General features: G+C 40.8%; 1 protein-coding gene across 1 annotated transcript in view; it reads right to left on the bottom strand.

Annotated features, from left to right (window-relative positions):
* Positions 1-20078, bottom strand: part of LOC127583681 (neurogranin-like) — a 64775-nt gene that overhangs the window by 28782 nt on the left and 15915 nt on the right. The window lies entirely within an intron of this gene.

The following is a 20078-nucleotide window of genomic DNA, read 5'->3' as shown; positions in this document are numbered from 1 at the left end:
CCTGTTATAGTAAAGACATGGTTAAACTAGAAAGAGTGCAGAATAGATTTACAAGGATGTTGCAAGGACTAGAGGTCCTGAGTTATAAGGAGAGGTTGGCCAGACTAGGTCTTTATTCCTTGGAAAGTAGGAGAATGAGGGGCCTTATAGAAATATTTAAAATTTTGAGAGGCATAACTGAGGTGAATGGTAATAGTCTTTTCACCAGGGTAGAGGAGTCCAAAACTGAGGGGCATGGGTTTAGGATGAGGGAAAAGATTTAAAGAGGATCTGAGGGGCAACTTTTTCATGCAGAGGGTGGTGAGTACATGGAACGAACTGCCAGAGGATGCGGTTGAGTATCATTTAAGAGCACTTGGATAGGTACATGGAGGGGTGGGGCTTAGAGGGATATGGTCTGAACGCAGGAAATTGGGACTAGCTGGTTGGGCACCATGGTCGGCATGGACCTGTTGGGCTGAAGGGCCTATATCCTTGTTGTATTGATTTATGACTCTAAGGCATTCCCAAAATGATGTCAGGTGGGAAGTTCCAAACTTTAGACCCTGTGACAATGATGTATTTCCAAATCAGGATGGTATATAGTTTGGGAGGAACATGCAGGGGTGGTGTTCCCATATACCTGCTGCCCTTCTTCTTGGTAGTAGAGGTTGCAAGTTTGGAAAGTGCTGTGTGAGTAACTTTGGTGCAGTGTTGTAGGAGGAACACACTGCAACTACAGGCTACCAGTGGTGGAGGGATTAGATGTTTAGAGTGGTTGATGAGGTACTAATCTAGCAAGCTGTTATGTCCTCAAAGGTGTTGAAGTTTTAAGTGTTGTTGGGATTATATCCCATCACACTACTGATTTGTGCTCATGGCCTGCTCTTGATATCCTCTGGTCTCTGGCCTGCTCTTTTGGTTGAACCAGTTGAATTTCTGGTCAACGTTAACAGGAGGACTTAGTGATGGTAATGCCATTGAATATAAAAGGTAAGTCTTGTTGGAGGTGGTCATTGCCTGACACTATTGTGGTATTTGTCACTCATTAGCCCATTTCTGCATGTTGTCTGGGTCTCCCTGCATGCAGACAGAGAACGGTTGCATAGGGATTTAAGCCCTGTACAATTACCAGTTAGTAAGGAGACCTGATGCAGGGTTTCAACCTGAACCATCGATAATTCCTTTCCTCTCATGGATTCTACTCAACCTGCTAAGTTCCTCCAGCAGGTTGCTTTTGCTACCAGCTAACTTCCCCATTTCTGACCTTATGATGGAAGAAAGGTCATTGGTGAAACGATCGAAGATGGTTGGGTCTGCAACACTGTACTGAAGATCTTCTGCTGTGATGTTGGAACTGCAATAACCTCCTTTATAGAAGGTATGAGTCCAACAGTTGGAGTTTATATCCCTTGATGGCCATTGATTCAGTTTTGCCAGAGCACTCTGATGCCAGTTACAGTCAAATGCTGCCTTATTGTCGAGAGCAGACTATCTCACCTCTGGAATTTTGGTCCACTTTGAGCAAGGCTGGTCCATGTTTTGAGCAAGGCTGTGATGAGATCTGGAGCCAAGTGGTCCTGGCAAAACCCAAACCAGACAGTGTATGTTTTATTGGTAAGGGCTGTGTGATAGCACACATTCTTGGGAAAGTTGAAGGGGTTGTGGAGCGAATAAAATGGGTGCTTGATGGGTCAGCTCGAAATATTATTGTTTATTGCTAAGGGATCTGAATACAGGAATAGGGTATTTTTGTTTCAATCTTAGAGGAAATTGCTGAGACCACATCTGGAGTGCTGTATACAGTGTTGGTCTTTTTTACTTAAGGAAGGATATTAATACTTTGATCACAATTCAGAGAATGTCCACTAGACTAATATCTGGACTGAGTTGGCTGTCTTATGAGGAGAGGTTGGATAATCTTGGCTTGTATCTGCTGGAGGTTACAAGAGTGAGAGGGGACATGATAAGATCCTGATGACTCTTTCCAGGGTGGATGTGGAGAGGATGCGTCCACTTGTGGAAGAATCTAGCACTTAGGAGTCACTGTTTAAAAATCAAGGATTGCTCATTTAAGACAGACATGAATTTTTGGAACTCTCTTCCTCAAATGGTGATGGAAGCAGTCTTTGAACGTTTTCAAGGCAGAGGGAGATGGTTTCTTGATAAGCAAGGGAGTGCAAATGTGGGTGGATGTAATGTTACAGACGGATCAGCCATTATCTCATCAAATGGCGAAGGAGGCTTGGGAGGCCAAGTGACCAAAACCTGGTCCTATTTCATCAGCTGGAAGAGGACGATAGTTGTTAACCACAAGGACTTTTCCTTCTTCTGTTTGACCTGATGCCATGAGGCCTGGAGTTAATGTGAGGTCTCCAGGGCTACTCCTTATATTCCCTTGTCATGGTGCCACCCCTCTGGTAGGTCTCTATTGCCTCTGGGCTTATGACAGAGACGTCTTGCACATCTTCATTGTGATATGATTCTTTGTAGATTCATGCGTCAGGTTTAATAGCTAGAAAGTTCTCCTAATTCAGACACCAATCCCCAGACACTGGTGAGGAGGAATTAGCAAGGCCAACTAGGTAGGGAGTGACTTTGCAGTGTCTGAATCCAGGCCTAGGTCGATGGAAGGTGGTTTGTTAGTATTTTCTCTGTTTCAATGTAACAGATATGGTACAACTGAATGGATGGCTGGGCCATGTCAACCACCAATTAAGAGTCAGTATCCAGTCTGTCATCACGTTAATTAATCATTTTTAAATCAGAGCAGTTTCCACATATGGCCTGCAAATAACATTCAGCAAGTTAAAAACAGCCCTGGAATAACAGTAATTGGAGCACAACACAGAAAGTAGGGCAGGGAAAGGTCAGCTTTATGGATGGCAGCCTGTGGATTAGAGTTGGAAACATTGGAACAAAAATAACATTGGTTACAGGTCTTAAATACATCAAACAAATGCAGGTATGTGGTAGGAGCTGTGATCAGGGAGATGTGCCCATCATGCAGACCATATTGTGAAGGCATCAAAACTGAATGGATGTTGACATTATACCCCCATATGTTGGCCTTATTCATAACTGTATTACCTGACAATATTTACATTTAGTTAAAGCATAAAACAAAGGTACCTCACATATCTCTTATCCACAGATATAATGGGTACCATTCTGGTTTCACAACTAGTTTATGAAGTAGTCCCACAAATCTGACTTTACCCTCTATCCTGATGAAAGTAGGGGCTAAGAGATGGTTTAAGATGGGGAGGAAGTTTTTGATGGAACAGAAACCCATCAGATCCACAGGATGTCCAAAAGCACTTTGCAGCTGATGGCTTACATTGAAATCTAGTCACAGGTTGAGCAAGTAGAGGAAGCAACGAGAAAGCTGCCTCAGGGGAAATACAGATTTTGCCAACCACACACAACAAATTACTGCTGAAAAATGGTTTATTATCTAGGCAGCCAAGGCAGTAGTAGGGTACTGTAGTTGAGTCACTGTTCATGGGTGTCAGGCCAGAATTGGAGTCTACTGATTGAGGTTGAAGTATGCTCGTTAATTAAGAGTCAGTATCCAGTCTGTCATCATCTTAATTAATAATTTTTAAATCCTGCAAATAGTGTTCAGCAAGTTAAAAAAAAGTCTGTAATAACAGTAATTGGAGCACATCAGAGAAAGTAGAGCAGGGAAAGGTTAGCTTTATGGATGGCAGCCTGTAGAATAGAGTTGAAAACATTGGAAGTAAAAGAACATTGATTACAGGTCTTAAATACAACAAGCAAATGCAAGTATGTGGTAGGAGATGTGCCAGGAATCAATATAAATTATACCCATTTATTAATTCCACCTTCACAGGGCCTGTATTAATGAGCTCAGTCTCTCCCACAAACCAGCCTCCCCTCCACTGACTCTGCCTACACTTCCCACTGCTTAGGCAAAGCAGCCAACATAATCAAGGACGCCTCCCACCTCGATCATTGTCTGTTCTCGCGCCCCCCCCCCCCCTTCCACCGGGCAGAAGATACAAAAGCTTGAGAACACGTACCACCAGGCTCAAAGACAGCTTCTACCCAGCTGTTATAAGACTCTCGAACAGACCTCTTGTGCGATAAAGGTGAACTCTTGATCTCTCAATCTACCTCATCATGGCCCTTGCACCTAATTTGTCTACCTGCACTGCACTTTCTCTGTAACTGTAACACTATATTCTGCATTCTGTTGTTGTTTCCTTTTGTACTACCTCAACTTATTTATGTATGGAATGATCTGTCTGGATGGCATGCAAACAAAGCTTTTCACTGTGACAAGAATAAACCAATTACCAATTAAATGTTGTTACTTGACAACAGAAGCTGAACAGTTGCAGTGTATGAACCATCTAAGGTAAGTACCAATTCACCACCCTGAGAAATGTAAATATCTTTGAGTATGGTGCTTAGTGCTACGAGCAAAAGATAATCTCAAACACATTGAGCAGGAACACAGCAGCAGCATATTTACATGATATTCTTACTGATATTGCTTAGTGGGTTAATTGTATAATCTGTGATATGAAGTCTGCTAGCTTCAATGCCTTTGACGACTGAGTTTTGAACAAAGCAATGAGCTTCACCATAAGAATACATACAGGAGTACAAGAGCAGTCAGGAAGCTCTCGACCTTCAATCAGTCCACATTAATTGACAAGTAATTGGGGAACGTGAAGCAAATCTGCAGGCTCCCACAGCTGGAATCAACTCTGTCCATGGCATTTAGCAAGACTGCAGGTGGATCACGGTATTGATAGGAAATCACACAGCAGTGAAGCAGGAGTGAGTTAATTGTACAATGGGTCAGCACAGCAGTATTTCTCAGTAATGATGTTCATTTAATGATTATTTATTTTTTGAATTTGCTAGTTATTATTTATGTAATAATACACTCTTTATGTCTAAACAGAGTATAGTAGGAAAATCTGATATCTGTTCACAAATGGAGTACTGTGCTCAGTTCTGGTCATCTCACTACAGGAAGGATGTGGAAGCCATAGAAAAGGTGCAGAGGAGATTTACAAGGATGCTGCCTGGATTGGGGAGCCTGCCTAATGAAAACAGGTTGAGGGAACTCGGCCTTTTCTCCTTGGAGCAACGGAGGATGAGGGGGGACCTGATAGAGGTGTATAAGATGATGAGAGGCATTGTTCGTGTGGATAGTCAGAGGCTTTTTCCCAGGACTGAAATGGTTGCCACAAAAGGACATAGGTTTAAGACGCTGGGGAGTAGGTATAGAGGAGCTGTCAGGGGTAAGTTTTTTACTCAGAGAGTGGTGAGTGCGTGGAATGGGCTGCCGGCAACAGTGGTGGAGGCGGATACAATAGGGTCTTTTAAAAGACTTTTGGATAGGTACATGGAGCTTAGAAAAATAGAGGGCTATGGGTAAGCCTAGTAATCTCTAAGGTAGAGACATGTTCAACACAGTTTTGTGGGCCAAAGGGCCTGAATTGTGCTGTAGGTTTTCTATGTTTCTATGTTTCTAAATTAATGATGGCAACACCTGCCGAAGGAGCATTGAGCAGCCATCAGTTGCTGGAATTCCACCAAGTGCATGAAGTTTCTACCATTGATAAGTTTTCTGCAGGAAGATTATCCTGATCATTCCCTTCCTGATTTCCTTCTCTCCATCTTCAACCTTCATGGAAGAGTGAGTAGTGAAACTGCTTCCCTTGGCAGGATACTCAGTAACCAGAGGACACAGGTTTAATATAATTGGATGAAGAACACAGGGCTAGATGAGAAGAACATTTTTTTTTATTATTCAGTGGATTATCATCTTGATTCACTGCCTGAGAGGGAGGAGGGAGCAGATTCAAGAGAAATTTTCAGAATGAAATTGGATGGATGGATAAGAAGTAAAAATGTTCACCACTATGGGAAATGGGTGGGGAATGGGTCCCATTGCAGAGCACTTTGAAAGAATTAACAGAGGCACACTGAGTCAATTGGCGACCTCTTTACTTCTTCCAGTGATAGTACTGAGCTGTGTGCTTCATACCATTATTATTCTGCTAGTTCACCCTGGGTGACTTTCCCAATGCCACAGGAACATATTGTATATAAGTAGAGAATAAGTAGGGTCTTCCCCCAGTAATCATCTAAAATTAGCATTTAGATTGTAAACGCAAAAGCACACAGTCATCCCATAGTCTTAAGTATGCATCTGCTGCTTCAAAAGTCAGCACATGTAAAGTCATTTGTCCTCTCTACAACCTGTTACAGAATCTCTAGACATATGTTCCAATGTATGCTCCCCTCTGTTATGTGTATCATAGAATGTGATCAGTTCTATGCCTAGCAACGTCTTTGGTGCTATGTGTTCTATATAGTAGTATACTCTGCCTCCAAAATTCAGTTCCATTGACTTCTTTAAATACCATTACAATTACATTATGCTGAAGGCAGATAGGTCCTTGTTTAATTTCTGTATGGTAAAGAACACATTATTGATAAGACAGTGCTCCTGTGTTAGCCCCCTCATTGGATTGTGATCTGCCTCTACAATATTCTGACTCCAAAGTAAGGTACCGATTACTGAGCCAAAGCTTCTAACATCTCTACTCCACAGCTCACAAGCCACCCTCTGAAAATGCCAGTGCAGAATAGGTTTACCACAGTGATTGCTGGATAGGAAGATGCACTTTCTCTGATAACCACGAGCACAGAGCAATATTCTCTGCACACGTATCATGCTTCAGGTTCCATTTCGCAATAATCAGTGTTACTGCTCATTTGATGTACAGATGGTGTGTGATCACAAGCGGAAAATTGTGGAAATAGCTGTTTGATTTTTATTTGGCAATATTCAAGGTGCCTACATTGTGATTCAACCTACAGCTCGTTTCGAAACAGAACATAGATTGCCGAGCAAGCACAGTCCTGGAACATGTAGGCTGCTGGGTCTTAATGGCTTCAGATAGCTTCTCAGAACATCAACATCTTTCAATAGCTGACCTAGAACGAGTTGGATATTAGGCAACCTTTTGGACTCTAAATGACTTTGCTGTGTCTATGCAAGCCGAGAAGCAGCTTTGGAATATCAGCCAGAAGCACTTGGCAAAATAATAGCGGCATAATGCATAAGGCACAGTACTGGCACTGACAAAGGGAGGTACAAAAAATTGTACCGAATAGGACATTAGGTACCATGCCTGTGCCAGCTCTTTGAAAGCGTTATCCAGTTAAAACCATTCTCCAATCCAATCCCCATGACACTGCACTTTTTCTATATATATTCCGTTCGCTTTCGCAAATTACTGTGAATCTGCTTCCACACCTTTGTCAGAGAGAGAGAGAGAGAGAGAGAGAGAGAGAGAGAGAGAGTACCTTTGTAGGATCTTACTGTGTGAAAATCGACTCTGATCCCTCCATTACAACAGTCAATGTATTTCAAAGGTAGTGTACAGCAATCTAGATGTCCTGAGGCATTTCTAAATGCAAGAATATTTTCATTCAATTGATCCTTGTGCAAACTTCAACTGACACATGAAAAATACAATTATGAAGAAGTTTAATTTAGTCATGGCTTTAACTTTCATTGGTTGTAGCTGGAAGACTGTGCCAATCCAGTTAGCAAGACAAACATGGGTTCTGTTGTAAATATAAAAAACAGGTTTGACATTGGTCTGAAAATCACACAAAAAGCGCAGAATGTGACAGCATAAAGGGAAGCCTTCCTATCTATAGGGTCAGTCCTAATTATATGGTAAAACTTTTCCAATTAATCTAAACTCCTGACAGTTTTCCTGTGGTTTTATTGTTGTCTTCCCCTTAAGTATTTATCCAATTCACTTTTGAATATTGTTATTAAATTGCCCACATCATTTTGTCAGATGATGCATGCCAAATTGCAAATGGCCAGGTAAAACAAGAAGCTGAACATTAGTGGTTAAAAAAGGTAAATTTCCTTGCAGTTCAGATGTTTTAAAATTTCAGGTGACCCCAATCTGCCTCCAACTCACCCATTCTTAGTTTTAAAAGGAGTGAGACAAGGAGTGGACAAGCCACTCAGTTCTCACAAGACAACATCAATCTATTTTAATGTGGCTGGCTAATTAATTTGACCTGCCTTGGAACTTTAATAATGGCTTACCAGTTTTTGAATTGTGGCAAAATGGCAGCTGAAGAAACAGGAACTATTTTTAGCATGTTGTTTGTGAACCAGGGAATGCTGAAGTGCTCCCTGTGTTCTGTCTGCCCAGGAGGTTCTAATAAAGAATCAGGAAACTTTCCTCTCCAAAGATCAAGCACCACACCCGACTGTATCATCCCCATACTCCACCCACTTTTCAGGATCAGAGATTGTACTTAACCACACTGAGATGGTACCTCATCATTCCATCTAATTGGAAGCCAAGCGTCATTCAGATTGCCATCTGGTGATGGAATTTATCAAGGATAGAAGCACCTGGTTTGTGCAATACCTCACCTTCGCCTCTACCCCTACTTGATTTATATTTAGGCCAATCTTTCTTCATGTTGCCTTCGGCAGTTTTGTCAATCACATTAGAAGTATTTCCTTTGATTACCAAATATCCTGCCACTCAAAAATGCTTGTCTTCTTGATCAGAAGGACATTAATGATTTTGAAGGGCTTTCTAAAATCCCCTCTGCTTTAAAATGAGCAATCCCGAGTTTCCAACTTTATAACTCTCTCCACAAAATTGAAATCCCTCAACTCTGTTGGCAGTCCAATAAACCTCCTGCACTCTGTCCAGAACCATGATGATCATTCTAAAATGTGGTGCTCAGAAATGAAGCCCAATAGCCCAGCAGAGATTTAACCAGATTTAACATAAATTCCTTGTTTTTGTAATCCATTGATAAATAAAGTCAAGGATTCTAAAAAATTTTGTTTAAAATGCTTTTCCAGTTGTCATGTCATCTTAAATGATTTGTGTATTGTCTTGGAAGTCTTTCTGTCCTTGCACAACCTATTGAAGAATGCCATTTATTTTATAATACCTCTCCTCACTCTTCTCATCAAAAATGTTACTTCACACCTCCCTCTGTTAAATTCACCCTCCATCTGCCTACAGTTTTTACCAGTCTGTCTGTGACCTACTGCTCTGTTACTATCCTTCTTGTTTACTACATTTCTGAGTTTCAAATCGTTTGCAAACTTTGAAATTATGTCCAGATCATTGAAATACATAACAGTAACCAAAGAAAAACATTTAGTAGGCAAACATGTTAAAAGCAAATACAATGCTGACTCTATGGGATACAAGGCTATACTCTTCACAGATGCAAAACACAGTAGTGTAGCGGTTAGCATAACGTTATTACGGCGCCAGTGACCCGGGTTCAATTTCTGCCGCTGTCTGTAAGGAGCCTGTACGTTCTCCCCATGTCCGCATGGGTTTCCTCCGGGTGCTCCAGTTTCCTCCCACATTTCAAGAATGTACGGGTTAGGAACTTGTGGGCATGCTATGTTGGCACCGGAAGTGTGGCGACACTTGAGGGCTGCCCCCAGAACACTCTACACAAAAGATGCAGTTCACTGTGCGTTTCAATGTACACGTGACTGATAACGATATCTTAAGTTGCCATTCACCACCATGCTCTGCTTTCTGCCCCTTAGCCAATTCTGCATATGCTATTGTCAAGGTTTTGGGTTGAAACCCTGCATCAGGACTGAAATGTCAAAATTTCAACCCAAAATGTCGACAATTCCTTTCCTTCCACAGATGCTGCTGAACCGGTCGAATTCCTCCTGCAGATTGTTTGTTGCTCCAGATTCGAGCATCTGCAGTCTCTTGTGTCTCTGTAAATGCCATCACTGATATTTGCTACCTAATCCATATTGTGCACCGACAAATGCATATTGAAATTCACATGCCAAATATTAAGCACACTGTCTCATCAATCCTTGCCATTACTTCATCAAAGAACTTGATCATGTCATCAAACATAGCCGATAACAAATAAATGCTTCACTTGTTAGCCCGCGCATATCCAAACCCCATTAATTTTATGTCAGATTATTGGCTAGGTATTTTAGCTCGAGTAAAATTGGGCTTTGGTTTTTAGGTTTATGCCTCACTCCTTTCTTTAAATATGTGCATTAAATTAGCACCATCCAGAATTTCCACTCGTTCGAGTTTGTGGCAGGTGCGAAAGACAATAGCTTCAATTTCCCCACATTTAATTGTCGGAAGTTTAAACTTATTCAGTGTTGGGTGTCAGATAAACAGTGTGACAAATGTAAAACAGTGGAGTAGTCCAGAGAGGTAATGAGATAAGGCTGAATGTCATCAGCCTCCATGAATACAGTGCTGTGCGTTAAACTATATCACTTCGGATTAACATATAAATGAGAAATAAGATGCCAAAAATAGATCTTTAGGGGCAAGCTTTTAGAGCAGGAAAAGAAATTATACAGAAATACATTTATATAGATTACACAATTTTTCATCTTCATTCTGTAAATAAGAACCAGGCAAGAAGTGTTCCACCCAAATGGAAAATGGAGAAGAGGCATTGAAGGCAGATGGAGTGGTCAAATGTGTCAGAGGCAACTGAGAAATGAAGAAGAATTAGGAGGCGTAATTTATCACAGTCAAGGTTGTAAACAATGTGACACGTGTCTTTTAAATGGGTGCGTCAGAGTTGTGACAGAACTGAAAACCTGATCAGAGCAAGCATAAGCATGAGGAAAATGTGGAGACTGGTTTAGCGTTGAAGTACTCTGGTTAAGAAAGGGATGGGGTAGTAAATTCCAAGAGTAGTGGATCAACATTTATTTCTTGGAGCAAAGGTTAAACAAAAGGTGGAAGTGGGAACAGGAGGGGCATTAGACGTCAATAGTTAGAACAGAATTGTGAGTGACTGTCAGGTGTCATGGACAGGATGAGAAGCAGACAATGGAACAGAACCTGAAAAAAAGATATGAGAAAGGCATTCTGAGCAGCAAAAAATACATTGGGATGGTTCGGCCCAAGGAACAGTCAGAAGGGAGGGTTGCCATGAATGCAGTTTGATAACACCCTCTTCTGCAGCCGATCACCTCTTCTGTCCTAATCCCCTTCTTCAGCCCCCTTCCTCATTGTCCCTCATCCTGTCCTGTCCTCCTTAATTATTACCTGCTCTCCCTCTCTTTCAACACCCTCCCCCTTCACACCTCCTTCAGCTTCTTTCCTCCTTCACCCTTGCATTTGTCCCTCCATTCCCCTGTTTGCTCTCCCACCGTCACCCCAGCCTTTACCCCCTCTCCAGTTGCCAGCCGCTTGTTCTCAAAGGCTGAGGCCACTTGTCATTCTCTGTCTCATGGGCAACTCCCTGACTGCCAATCACCCTCCAGCTTGGTGGATATGGGGAAGGACTCACCATATGTTAACAGAAGCATCTTGACCACTGTTACTCTCTCTCACATTTCCACTTATTCATCCCTGAACAACACACGACCGATAAAGCAATACTAACACTGAAGAACTTCAATCACAGTGCTATGGTTACGAAGCACAGATGATGGGAATTTGAAAATAGGTCATCTAAGACATTATTAGATTTGTTTGTGCAGCACATGTTTAATTTTTTTTGTTGCATTGGAGTCTCTTTTGAGAATGAACTTTGTGTATTTGAGATTTTTTAAGTATTAGATGCCTTCTATTGAATTTGACATTCCAGCTAATCAGCATATTTTATGTCGTAAAAGAATGTTTGCTATTATTCCTTGTTCTGATCTATTTTGTCCAGAGTTTAAACAGAATATTTGTATATAGGTAGATTTATAAAATACATCCATGTATATTTCTCAGTTGCTAACTCTTCTGTGGTGCTGACTGCAGTAATATTAATCATTCATTTAAAAATCTCCATTTTAAATCCACTGCTGAAGATCAAAACTGTGTTTCCACATCACTGTAAATGTGGGGAAGATTTCTGCCAGAACAGAAGTGTAAGAAGTGCATTAGGCAGTTCTCCAAATGTGGGGCTTTGTAATTCTCTTGAATTTGACATTTCTTCAGTGCCATTTTTTTTTCAGAAAAAAATATAAATGCAATGAAAAGATCACACATAAAGATAAAAGTAGTTCATTCAGATTACATAAAATCATGCCATCCTTAACATTTCCACTAGTAGGTTTGAAAAGGTCTGTCCAATCTTACAACTGCACTCTATTTGTAACACTGGCTTTCTACCACTTATTATTAATATGCTATTATCAGCCTGCTTGTGCAATCTTATTATTTTCTGTCTGAAGATGATATAAATATGGACTGAGATTTTTATTTTGCCAGATCCCCCACTGCCTTTTAGATGAATGTTCCTTCTCTTTTTGTACTCGGACGTGGATTTGATGACCTGAGCCTTGGTGTCACTGCTTCTGGTCTACAAAAGAGGAGTTTTGGCCAACTTTCCTCCTCTTGAGTTCCGTCCAACAGGAAGGCACATCAGAGACAACATTCGACTCAACCAGGATCGTTATGCAATGCTGACTTTTACTGCCTAGCTTGAAGCTAAAGCAAAAACCAATTTGGCAAAGGATCTCTTGAGATCAAAATTCAGGAAGCAAGCAGAAAACCAAAAAATTCTTGTGGAATGGAAAGTATTGAATTACTTTATTTGAGACAGTCTAAGGGCTCTTCTTCAACCCCTAATAACTACCTATGATCTGGCACAGATGCCAGATTTGGAATGACCAATAACATTGACCAATCCATATCCACTTTACTTTCAGGCCCCCAACAATTCTGGTCATAAGTTATTCAGCTAAAAAAAGAAAAATGAGAAACCTTCTGGAAGGCAGACATTATCATCTTGATGGATGCATTCATGACCTGGCAAATGTTTTACCTTCTCAGACAGAGCACCTTGCTTTTGATCGAGCATTCTCTCACGCACATCATGCATAGCAACCGACAATTAGGTTAGTGTTGCTAGGGATAAAAGAAGCTGAATTCAGAAGTAGGGCTTGACAATTTACACCAGAGATTGGACAGAATGTCTAACTGAAGTTACCATGTGAACTACTTCTGTTGCCTCCAACCTTCAAGAGCACATGACCTGTTGAATTTGCCAGCAGAATTATGACACAGCAAGCAGAAGTGTGTGCTGGATTAAGCCCTCATTAGTCTTAAGATTAATAATTTTCTTGTATACTTCCTAATTAAGAATTAACATTCTCTAATTATGGTGGATTGAAAATGCCCAGCCAATCCTAACTAGGCCAAATAATAGACCCTCTGACAAATTTCACTCTTAAATCAATGTCATCCAACCCTGTGACCTAAATACAATTGGTCCATCATTTCCCAATGATGAATTATCTTTGGGACAGCAATGGTCACAAGATCACAAGACAAGGGAGCAGAAGTAGGCCATTCGGCCCTTCGAGTCTGCTCCAAGGAAAAGAAAGGGAAAAAGAAAAAGAAAAAGAAAAAAGAAATGAGAAATGGGGAAAAAAGTCTGCTCCATGAGCTAAAGGAAAAAAAAGAAAAAGAAAAAAAAACCACTATTCCTTTCTAGCCCCAATTTCCGGCCTTATCCCCATATCCCTTGATACCTTGAAAGGAAAAAAAAGAAAAAGAAAAAAAAACCACTATTCCTTTCTAGCCCCAATTTCCGGCCTTATCCCCATATCCCTTGATACCTTGACTAATTAGATACCTATCTATCTCCTCCTTAAACACCTCCAATGATGGGGCCTCCACTGCTGTACGTGGCAAAGAATTCCATAAATTCACTACCCTCTGACTAAAGAAATTTCTCCTCATCTCTGTTTTAAACCTGTACCCTCTAATTCTAAGATTGTGCCCTCTGGTCCTGGACTCACCCACCAAGGGAAACAACTTGACCACATCTACTCTGTCCAGTCCTTTCAACATTCTATATGTTTCTCTGAGGTGCCCTCTCATTCTTCTGTACTCCAGTGAGTACAATCCAAGAACGGACAAACGCTCATTTCATTCCCTTTCATTCCAGGAATCATCCTCGTAAATCTCCTCTGAACCCTCTCCAACATCAGCACATCCTTCCTAAGATATGGGGCCCAAAACTGCACACAGTATTCCAAATGAGGCCGCATTAGTGTCCCATAGAGCCTCATCAACACCTCCCTACTTTTATACACTATACCTCTCGAAATGAATACCAACATAGCATTCGCTCTCCTTACTGCTGATCCGACCTGGCGGTTAACCTTTAGGGTATCCTGCATGACTACCCCCAAGTCCCTTTGTACTTCTGTACTTTGAATTTTCTCCCCTTCTAGATAATAATCTGCCCGTTTATTTCTGTTTCCAAAGTGCACAGTGGCACACTTCTCAACATTGAATCTCGTCTGCCATTTCCTTGCCCATTCTCCTAAACTATCCAGGTCTCTCTGCAACCTTCCTGTCTCCTCAATACTCCCTATTCCTCCACCTATCTTGGTGTCGTCTGCAAACTTAGCCACAAAACCATTTACTCCATCATCCAAAACATTAATGTACAAAGTGAAAAGAAGCGACCCCAACGCCGACTCTTACGGAAAACCACTAGTAACCAGTAGCCAACCAGAACAGGATCCTTTTATTCCCATCCTTTGCTTTCTGCTAACCAGCCAATGCTCCACCCATTCTATTATCCTACCTGTAATTCATTGAGCTCTCATCTTATTAATCAGCCTCTTGTGCGGCACCTTGTCGAAGGCCTTTTGAAAGTCTAAATACACAACATCTACAATTTCTCCCTTATCCACCCTACCTGAGAATTCCTCAAAAAACTCCAAGAGCTTGGTCAGGCAGGATCTTCCCTTCACAAAACCATGCTGGCTTGGACCTATCTTGCCTTGCACCTCTAGGTATTCCATAACCTCATCCTTGAGGATCAATTCTAATAACTTTCCCACCACCGATGTCAGACTAATAGGTCTGTAATTTCCTTTATGCTGCTTCCCACCTTTCTTATACAATGGAACTACATTTGCGACCCTCCAGTCCTCCGGAACCATGCTGGAGTCTATCGATTCCTGGAAAATTATCACCAGTGCTTCCGCTATCTCTGAAGCCACTGTGGATTTTTAATTGGAAAATCCATCTTTTGTTGAAACATCAATGTCTATCAGTTGATTATCCTAAACTATAGCTTATTGACATGAATAATTTCTTTATATTTCCAAATCCAGCTACAGCATAGCCCATTAAGGTCAACTTTGTTATGAACCTATCCAATGCTACATAGATGTTCTTACAACACAGAAGAAGGCCATTTGGTCCATCAAGTCTGTACTGGTTCTCAGAGCAATCCCATCATTCCCATTCCCTCACATAGTTCCCTGCGATCTATTCTCTTGCACAAGCTTATCAACTCCACCCCGACTCTCCTCCAACTCACCTGCACTAGGGGCAGGCACGGTAGTGTAGCGGTTAGCGTAACGCTTTACAGCGCCAGTGACACGGGTTCAATTCCAGCCACGGTCTGTAAGGAGTTTGTACGTTCTCCCCGTGTCTGCGTGGGTCTCCTTCGGGTGCTCCGGTTTTCTCCCACATTCCAAAGATGTACGGGTTAGGAAGTTGTGGGCATGTTATGTTGGCACCAGAAGCGTGGCGACACTTACAGGCTGCCCCCAGAACACTCTATGCAAAAGATGCATTTCACTGTGTGTTTCGATGTACATGTGACTAATAAAGATCTGATCTGAGAAAGATCTGATCTGATCTTGTAATTTACAGTTGCCAATTAACCTACCAACCAGCACACCTTTGGGATGTGGGAGGAAACTGAAGCACCCGGGGGAAACCAGGAGAAACCCCACACAGACAACACCTGAGTCACTGGAACCCCAGTGCAGCAGCACTACCTACTGCACTGTCACTACTCTGAATTCCTAGCATCAATTTGTGTTTGTCAGGTTTTGTCCAAAAGATCTATTCTCTCTGTCATTCCTCACACAAGATAATGGGACACAGTGGGACAAAGCCACTATTGAAATCATTCTCCAGGAATTGCTAGGATTAGGGATCAGTTGTGACTCAATGGCACCGCTTTCACCTCTGGGACAGGAAATTCCAAATTTGAATCTGATGCAGAGACCTAAGCACTAAATCTGGTCTAATACTTCCATTAGGCAGTGAGGGAGTACTGGATGACCAGAAGTGCTGTCTTTTGAATAAACCCTATTGGTCCTCACAGTAAAACTTCAAGTATCATGTACTACAATTGCAAAGAAACAGGTGTTTTAATTAATACTTAATCATTAACCAACTTTACTTCAATTATCAGGCCATTATAAGGACTCAGTGGTTAGATTGAATGTATTTAATTGTCTGTAAAGAATGTTGTGACATTATCAGGACATTTAAAAGTCCTGATATAAAGTTAAATGGATCTGTTTCCAACCTTCATAGGAGCAGCTTGGTTGACTAATCCTCTTACTGAAAGTTTCGAAACTCCCTCTGATGTTTTTTTCAAACACTGGAGCCGAACTGAATATGTGATTCTAGTCCAAATGGAACTATATGGGATTGGTTTGGCCGGAGGTAATAAATTCACAAAAATCCAAAGTGAGCTGTAAATATCAATCCTAATTTGGTCACCTAATTCCTTAAAATCACAAGTGCAGAGAAATTGCTTGAAATCAATTACTGAACATCTGTCTAAAACATCGACAGAACCTAAATCATTGTCCTTGGATTGTGCTGTAAAAGGTGCCCATAGATTTGCAGGCATTGGGTCATTCTTATATCACCTCATGACCAATCAGCCCTCAGAGCGTCAGTAGCAGTAACCTAAGATCTAAAATAGGATTACCTAGGATTACTTCAAAATTGGATTTCATTTAAGTTTTACATTATGATACGTGTTCATGACCAAGTATTTGCAATTATGTTGTCAGTGATTCACTCACTAAGAATGTTGGTTCCTACTTGTAGCAAGGATTTACCTTAATTATGTATTGTTAAACTTTTTATTTAACCCAATAGCTGAAGAACATTTGTCTGCAATAAAGGCCATGCCATGTACATACCCCTGTATCATCTACTGGTTTGCCTCTGGGTAGGAGGCATAAAGTGGGGGGAATTGAAGCACTGGGAAAAAAGTGTTCACGATATCATTAGGCTTCGAACTGTTAGAGAAGAGGGTGAGGAAGAATTAACAGTGAAAATATTCAACTGAGTGAGTGCTGATTCCAGTGAGTTATAAAATGATCTGGTTCAGGTGGAATAAAAGATTCACAGGTTAAACAGTAACTCAGCAAAGACTTTCAAAGCTGAGGAATTCAGCTACAAACCAAACACCTTCTGCCAAGGCATCTGAAAGGACATATTCCTGTAAGTATGCAGGTATGGGGAATAAAATATAGTAGGAAAGGAAGCTCAAGATGAAGCTTAAGGGAAATGTTAGGTTCATAATTCAGCAATGGATGTGACTGCAAACAAAAAGGTACGTGGATGAATTGAGAAAGGAAATAGGGGGTGGGGCAAGAATGTGTTTAAGAATTCCTAATAGCAAAAGGACTCTAAGTGAATTGTAAAATCCTAGCAAAAGGAAGGTTGAGAACCATGGAGAAACAACAAATGAGATTCCCTTGTGAATCTGGAGATCACAGGTGAGGTACCAAATGAACACTTTGCCTCTACCTTCACTAAAGAAGAGAATACAGCGCAGTGAAACAAGGATGTTAGAGCAGGATAAAATTAAGCAGGAGATACTTGAATCTTGGCAGGATTCAGAACAAAAAATCATTCAATCAGACAAAATTCATCCAGAGTTCCCAAGGGAAGTCAGGATGGTAAATATAGAAGATCCCACCACAATTTTCTAATTCTTCCTAAGTATGGGAATGGCACCAAAGGATGACCAAATACAGTACACGCTTGCAAGTAAAAAGAGTAAAAGATATAATCCCAACAAACACAGGCTCAATGATGTGGAAACTTTTAAAGTCATTAATGTGAGGTGATATAAAAAACTCTTGGAAAAATATGGGTTAAAAAGCGAAAACTTTCAAGGTTTTGTTAAAGTTTTTTTGGATGAGTGAGTTTTCTGATGAAGTAATGGAAAGAGTGAATAATTGTGTGGTTGATGTTATGATTTGTTCTGTCAAAAATGTTCAATAAAGTGAAACTTAATAGACGTTAGTAAACTTGAATCCCAGCGATCAAAGAGAAATGACATGTGGATGCAGAAGGAGAGGGGTCAAACGGTTGTTTCTGCACTGGGTGAAAGTATTCAGTGGAGAATGATACAGAGACCAAGGCTCTTATATAACTGAAGACACAAGAGATTGCAGATGCTGGATATCTGAAGCAACACACAAAGAAGCTGGAAGAACTCAGCGAGTCGGGCAGCACTTATGGACGGATATGGACAGTTGATGTTTCGGGTTGAGACCCTTCATCAGGACTCATATGACCTGTGATGGATATGGATATGGATAAGTCAAACATAGAATAGAAGGATAGTAACAGGCTTCATGAGGACAAGATCTGAAAATGGGCAAACATATGAACCAATGCAGGAAAGTATGAAGTGATTCATCCTGGAAGGAAGAATTGCGGGAGGCAATATAAATGCAGAAGTACAAGATCTGAGGGAATACATGCATCAATCTTTTAAAGTGGCGGGATGTCGAGAAGGTCATTGAAAGGGCAGGTGGGAACCTTGGCTTTACACTGATGGCCGAAACACAAAAATAAGTTTTCCTAAACTGACCCCAACTTGAGTATTGTTGTCAGTCGTGGGTGTCACACTCTGGGAAAGATGTCAAGCCCTTAGAGAGGATACAGAAGGTATTTACAAGAATACTAGTAGAGAGCAACGACTGGTTCTGTGAAGAGACTGAATAAATTGGATTATTCCACTTAGAGTAGAGGAAAGCCAGAGTTGGAACCTTATGTATTTTGTTTCATATTTTCTCAGGATGTAAAAGGAGGTCATTTTGTCCATCGAGACTATGCCAGCTCATAGAACAATCCTATCAACTGCTTTCCCCACATTCCCTGTAACCTATCCTTTCTCAGATAGCAGTTAACTTCATCTCGATTATCCTACTCCCACTAACACTCAAGGTCATTTACAGTGGCCAATTAACCCACCAACAGGTCTTTAGGATGCAGAAGGAGACTGGAGCACCAGGGGGAAACCTTTGAAGTCACAGGGAGAAAATGAAAACTCCACTCAAACAACAACAGAGGTCAGCTGAAGCTGTGATGCAGCAACACTACTTGCTACACAGTTGTACTGCCCACAAGTCCCTCAGGTAATTTGAATTGCTCACCTACACAACACATTACAAAATCCATGTAAATGCTCTAAGCAGCACAATGTTCTGTTCCTCAGTTTCTCCATATAACCTGTTCTTCAATCTGTTTATTCCCCTGTGTTAAGAACTACTCAGTACGCTACAGCCCAGAATGTAACACTACAGATGCAAGTCTAATGCAAGAATATTATCTCTTGTTCTTGTACATTGTCACAAAAACTTTCCTGGCTCTCGTCTCCTTCAGTAAAAACTAGACCAGAAAATTATTTTCACAGATTCCTTCACAATAGGCAGCTCTATAAATCTTGGACAATCAAATAGGAAGAGTGGAGATTCAAAATTATTGAAGCTGTCTGAAGTGCTTGTATCAAATTCCACTCCCTGATGTTTTAACTGAGGTGTTAATGCATTAAAATAAATAAGTTGACAGCTACTTTTAAAAGAATCAGATATAATATTTAATAAAAATGCATTATTCATTGACATATTAACCAGTTATAATGCCTATTTTTAATGTAAAAGTGACATAAAATTAGAGTTAATAGTGCGTACAACATTTATCATTCATTGTGTTGCTGAGAAGAGATTTAAATGGTTTAAACTTTAAAGTTCAAATCAATCTTTTAAACTGGACAGAACATTCACCAAGTAATAAAAGAATTAAACGATGCATTTGAGTTTTGAATAAGTTGGAGAATCCATTAGTTTTAGTATTTTAGTCTTCACCTTCCGATTGGTATCCTGTCAGAGTGATCATCCAGTCTTTAGAGAACTCATCCACTATTTATTTCATGGCCATGGATTCAAGTCCCACTCCAGAGTCATGAACAAAATGCTGCCTCAGTGGTTGGAGGTTTAATCTTTCAATTAAGGTGAA

The sequence above is a fragment of the Pristis pectinata genome, chromosome 27, assembly GCF_009764475.1.
Source record: "Pristis pectinata isolate sPriPec2 chromosome 27, sPriPec2.1.pri, whole genome shotgun sequence".
Taxonomy (NCBI): Eukaryota; Metazoa; Chordata; class Chondrichthyes; order Rhinopristiformes; family Pristidae; genus Pristis; species Pristis pectinata.
The sequence above is the reverse complement of the archived record's forward strand: the minus strand, read 5'-3'. Positions and strand labels throughout refer to the sequence as shown.